At 47.9% G+C, this 6,000-nt stretch overlaps 1 protein-coding gene across 1 annotated transcript in view; it reads left to right on the forward strand.

The window, feature by feature from the left end:
* LOC114487942 (neuron navigator 2-like) overlaps positions 1–6,000 on the forward strand; it is a 229,328-nt gene that overhangs the window by 139,312 nt on the left and 84,016 nt on the right. The window lies entirely within an intron of this gene.

Consider the following 6,000-nt stretch of genomic DNA (forward strand, 5'->3'; position numbering starts at 1 on the left):
TGTGATTTTTACGAAGGTCGTGAGACATCGAAAATGAAACATGGTCCTTGCTCTTAGAAACAAGTTATGCAGAACTGGTGCAAACATACCCTTGTTTAGAACTTGGGTTGATATGACTCTTGCTTTTTCCTCAAAGACCCACAACAATTTCTGTTTGTGTATGGTGCTGGGGCACAAATGGAGTGATGGTATCATAACAATCATCAGAGATCGGGGCGTGTGGTCTGATTGCCTTTAAAGGTTAGAATGATGTGAAATCAGAACTGTGACAGGAAATGTGAAATGTCCAATCACATCCAGACCATTCACAACGTAACCTTGACAAGTGACATTCTCTCTGGCGTGATATGCTTAAGCTCTGATATTAGAACTTTAAAAAATCTTTAAAAATCTATTCTGTTCTTGTTGCATGTCCTGCACATAATCTTTGAATGAAAATTCATGATCACTGTTGCGTTCAGGGAGCATTGAATTGTGACACAATCTGAGTGCTTAGTTTTTCCCTTAGAAATGCTTTTCAAAAATGAATATTTCCACAAAGATTGTATATTATCAGACTCTGTTAAGGTGACGCTAATACCTGTTTAAAATATGAAGGTGGCAACTGAAGGACAACCTTTTCTCCTGGACGTTAATTTGCTTCCAGAAATCTAAAAAACAGGCATAATTTGTTTTCTAACCTCACCCTCCTCCCTTTGAGTAGGCACAATTGGATAGTCTCATTCCAGAATACACTGAAGTGATTGGCCTTCCTTGGGTTTACTGTTTAATTTTCTGAATTGTTTGTTATCCCAGTGAGTGGACAGATAGCCTTTTCATCAACTTTTTATCTAGACACACTAAGTTTCTTATTATAAAGAGGAGCGAGTGTGCCTGGCTGGGGCAGGGGATGTCATTTTTCACGTTAAATTCTGAAACAAGTTTCTCTTTTTTTGTTGTTCCACTGGAGATTTTGTTTCTTTTTGTTTGATCCAGAGAGCAGCCAGTCCTCACATAGGAAAGTCCCCATGCAGACATCTCATGGCTGCTTTGACTTTTGGAAGAGCTTGGCTGCTATTTTTGCCAGAGCTACTACAGCTGTCTGGTGTATTAATAATTGAGAAAATTTGGAAAATAGAAGACTTAATTTTAGTGCAAGCATTTTACACATGCAATCATAGCTTCTCATGAAAGAGATGTAGTATTTCCGCCTGGGATAGAGATGGAGGCGTTTGTCCCAGCCCATTATAATGCATATGTACAACTGACAGTTTAAGGTAGTGAACCTTTTATTCTGTTTGGTGCGTTTGTATTTTCTGTACCTTCTGTTGGAGATGTTTGCTGTTAAGGTCCACTTTCAAGCTTACAAAATAATACCGTCACCTCAGATTCTTCTGTGCCAATTTAGTTTATGTAAATATGTTATGTATAATGCTACATAGCACCAACGCAATTTTGTGGTTTCTCTATAACTCTTTTAGCTATGGAAGTATTGGGTTTTTCTTCATGGACTGTGTTTTTTTTCTTTCTTTTTTTTTTTTTTAAGAACACAGGAATATAAAATCCTAAAATTGTCTGTGGTAATTAGTTCCAGCTCAGGGGTGGGGGGTGGGCAGACAAGGTCTGGTGGTAAAAGTGGCAGAGAATAATTCAGCAGACAGTATGTGAGTCCAGGAAAATGTCAAAACCTCCACCACAGTCATTCCATTCTGTAGGAAATGAGAAAGGCGATGATAAGGAACTCGGGGCCATTGTCCTTTCACCTACATCACAAAGCAATGACAAATCCATAACGCAGAACTCACCTAGGGCACACAGGAAGTGCTGCTTACACACAAGCACAGGTGGTGTTCTGGCTAATAGGACACCTGTGTGTATGCGTGTGTGAGCACGTACACAGTTAAAGCATCTCTACTCATGGGAAGTATCATTTGGGAAGATGGCATAGCAGATGAGCCACCATTTCTAGATTCCTAGAAGGTTAAACTCCCAATTAAGCTTTATTTAGGGCAGCCAATGATAAAGATTTGTTGTTGTTTGCTAAATGTTGCCTGTTTGGAGGAGACCAGAAGGGAACATGTACGGAGAGCATCATGTTGGCAAAAGGAAGATGACACACAGCGAGAGAACTGGAGAGTGTACCTGCTGGGAGGGTAGCTGTGACCCCACTGAAAATCGTCAGCGTGGACTTATTGCGCTCACAGAACACAGAGCATCTTCAGGGGCCTTAAATAACGGAGACAAAGGAAAACAATTTTGCTTCAGAGCAGAGGGGATGGGTGCTATTTCAGTTTTCAAGGGGCAAATTATTTCATTAGCTAATCGGTGGGTAGGCACGAGAGCTTTAGTTTTACAGATGGGGTGCCTCTTCCTCGTCTCGTATCCCCCCGTCTCCTGACCTACCAGGCTGCCCGGAGCTCTGCTCTCCAGCTCCTGAGCTCCAGGCTCTGCTTCAAGTTCTGCTCTCTTCCCAGAGGATGTAGAAGTGAAAGCAGACACCTGTGGCCTATGGACTAGAGAATTCCAGAGGCCTGGATGCACAAACATTATGGGCGGGCTTCCCTGGTGGCGCAGTGGTTGAGAATCTGCCTGCTACTGCAGGGGACACGGGTTCGAGCCCTGGTCTGGGAGGATCCCACATGCTGCGGAGCAGCTAGGCCCATGAGCCACAACTACTGAGCCTGCCCGTCTGGAGTCTGTGCTCCGCAACAAGAGAGGCCACGACAGCGAGAGGCCCGCGCACCGCGATGAAGAGTGGCCCCCGCTCACCGCAACTAGAGAAGGCCCTCGCACAGAAACGAAGACCCAACACAGCCAAAAATAAATAAATTAATAAATTAATTAAAAAAAAAAAACACATTATGGGCATGGCACTGTATACTTTGAGCCTGTCAGTCAGCACACAGTCACAGAGTGCCAACTAATGCCAGGCACTGGACTAGACCAGGTTAGTACCCCCGTGAACAAGGTGGGGTCCCTGCCCTCAGGGAGCTCAGTGATGAGTGGGCAGGAGACCAGAGAACAATTAGAACACTAGAATAGTGCAACTGCTCCCATAGACATCTGTGCATTTCACAGTGGGGACCATTCCACTCCAGGACAAGGGGGGGCTTAGGAATAACTTTTAGGGGTTGAGTCTTGAAAGGCAAGAGGGTTCACCACAGGGAATGATGAGTGAAAGACGATTCTCATTTCTGGAGATTCTGTTTACCTGAGGATATCCCGGACCCTGCAGAGGAAGGTTTTGCAACATCTGTTCATGGATCCTACCGTGTGCCATCACCCGTGTCTGGTGAGACTCTTCTGGCCTCTCCTCGGTGTCAACCCTTTGTCCTGTTGTATCCGGGGTGAGGGATAGGGCATGGAAGAGACCAGAGTGCGACAGACCCCAGAAGCATGGTGGTCTTTTCAGACCTGGGCCAAGTCTTCTGTATTCATCGTCACTCCCCAGGTGGCAGCGCCTCAGGGAACAGCCCCACTGGACCCTGGAGTGAAGTTTTCTAAAGGAAAATACCCATGGCGATCAACTCCTGTGGATGAAAGTTGAACCATGGGATGTGAGAAATGGTGGTTAATATTGTTAATATCAGCACCCCCAGGCATCCACGCAGTGCTTTAAGGCCTTTCAGTCTCATGGGCACACGCGACCCTCCCGACCCTGCTGTAGGCCAGCGTATCAAGAGACACTGGTGCCGGCAGCTGGAGGGCTGTCCCCCGGGAGAGGCAGAGCCAGGACCTTCGGCATCTCCTGTCACCCTCTTGTGGCCCTCGTAAAACAGGACTGTGCCTGCAGCCGAAATGCAGAAGCACGGCAGTGGCTTCCCTTTCCCGAGCAAGCCTGGCCTCAGCTTGTGTTGAAGGAGTCCTTTGCTCTGTTTCAGTCTGACATAGATGCTTTGGGGGCCAAATCCTCGGAGATGGAGCTGTAGAAACAACATCTCCCCCCCCTCCTCACCCCCCAAGTCCATCCATTTGGCCCTTAAATAGGTTTGTGTATGTGCGTCAGAGCTGGTTAAAATGTTTCATCTGTTTAGCATTGCCACGGCAACCCATGGGGCATCTTTTTGGATTTCAAGTGGTGTGTTCAACAGGGTTACGTGTGTGTTTGGAAGGAGAAACATTGCTTGGAGCACAGCCAGTGGACTCTGGGGCTGCCACTGCCTTGCGCCTTGAACCCACTGTACTCCAAGACGCTGGCTCGCTTTGGAGCCTAGGAAAGGAGCAGCAGGGGGTGGTTTTCTTTTTTCATCCTTATTATTTTAAGTGGTTTGGCTTTGCGTTGTTGATTAGAAGAGGTGCAAAGTTAGGAAGGCTGCCTGTCCTTTCAGGCCCTTTCAGTGGAAAGCCCTGGCCTGTTTTCTGCTCTGGCCCGGGGTCATCTGGGGCTTCCTAGTGCTGCCCACCTCCTCCTGGGCCCTCAGGGCGTCCTGCCTTCTTCCCTCACCCTTCTAGACCCAGGGCCTGCCTGGGCTTGGGAACCAGACGGGCCAACTTCGGGTTCCTTCTCTGCTCTTCTGTGGCCTTGAGCTAATTATTTAACCTCTTGAAGGCTCTATTTCCTGTTCTATAACATGGGATTGATAATAATACGAACCTCATCAAGTTTTTGTGAGGACTAATGAGGCAGTCAAAGTGATAACGACGGATGACAGTAATGATGATGAAAATAAGCCGTAAAGCCCAACAGTGTTTGCCATGTGCCAGGTGCCGTTCTAAGTGCTTCACAAATAGCCTCTTAGTTCATCCTCCCCACAGCACTTGGCGGTAGGTGACCTCATCACCCCCCTTCTCCATAGCACGTGGTCAGCACTCAGTCAGCGATGGTTTCTCCAATGATGACGATTTGTTTTAGTAGCCATTCAGGTACTGGGGGACATGGAACCCTTGGGAAATCTGAGAAGAGCTACCGGCCCTCTCCTCCCGGATCACCCATACCCCGGAATTTTGCATATGGCCTGAGCCGCTCACGGATCCCAAAGGCCTCTGGGGCTCCACAGACCCGCACATTCGATGCCCCTGCTGCTTAGGGCACTGGTCTGCTCATCACCCTGTCCTTTCAGAGGCCCCTGTGGAAAAAGCCAGCAGCTAGATTCCCAAAACAAGAGGAATTTGCTCTTAGACACAGAAGGACAGGACACTGGTTTTCAAACTTCTGTTCCATGAGCAGAACCCCCCCCCCTTTTTTTCCCAAATAAAATTGTATGTGGCACCCCACATGTGAAAGTGACAAAAACTGCATTGGTGCTTTACATAGGATTAGGCAGCCCAGGGAGGGCCATCGTAGCATCTCCCTTTTGCCTGCCTCTTCCCTCCCCCTCCCCACTGTCACATTTGCCCCTGAAGCCCCCTTTCAGAAGGCCAGCCCCTGAAAATACACAGTGCGATGAAGCCTAGGGACCCCCTACCCGGGCGTCAGGTTCTAGCTCTGGATAGATCCAGCCCATTCTCTGGTCCTCCTAAGTCTCCTGTAGGAAAAGACCATCAACTAGGTCGTCTTCACGTCTAACCTCTGGAGGTTACAAGGCATCAGGGCTAAGAGCATGGGCCCTGAAGGCCAGCTGCTTGTGACCCAGGGCATGTTCCTTAGGCTCTCAGGGGACCAGTCTCTGTAACGGGGTTAGTAACAACACCTGCCTCCCAGGGTGGTTTTCAGGTGTGCATGAGACCATCTGTATGACATGCCCGCATGCTGCTGAGCACAGAGGAAGCACACAGTTGATGTTAGCTCTTAATAGGATGAGGTTTTTCAAGATACCTCAGTATTTTTAAAGAAATAGATGTTTCAAGACTGACCAGCCTACCTTTGGGTGAGGGGATTTCCACCGTGGCCCTGGCTAATCAACTGTACTTCCTCCCCCTGGGAAATGTGGGAAGTAACAGCCCTATGAATAGGTGCAATTATTGTTTGTATTTTGCACGTGGAGACTGAGCTTTTTTTTTTTTTTTTTTTTTTTTGGGTACGCGGGCCTCTCGCTGCTGTGGCCTCTCCCGTTGCGGAGCACAGGCTCCGGACGCGCAGGC

Source organism: Physeter macrocephalus, chromosome 16, assembly GCF_002837175.3.
Source record: "Physeter macrocephalus isolate SW-GA chromosome 16, ASM283717v5, whole genome shotgun sequence".
In the NCBI taxonomy this organism is placed as follows: Eukaryota; Metazoa; Chordata; class Mammalia; order Artiodactyla; family Physeteridae; genus Physeter; species Physeter macrocephalus.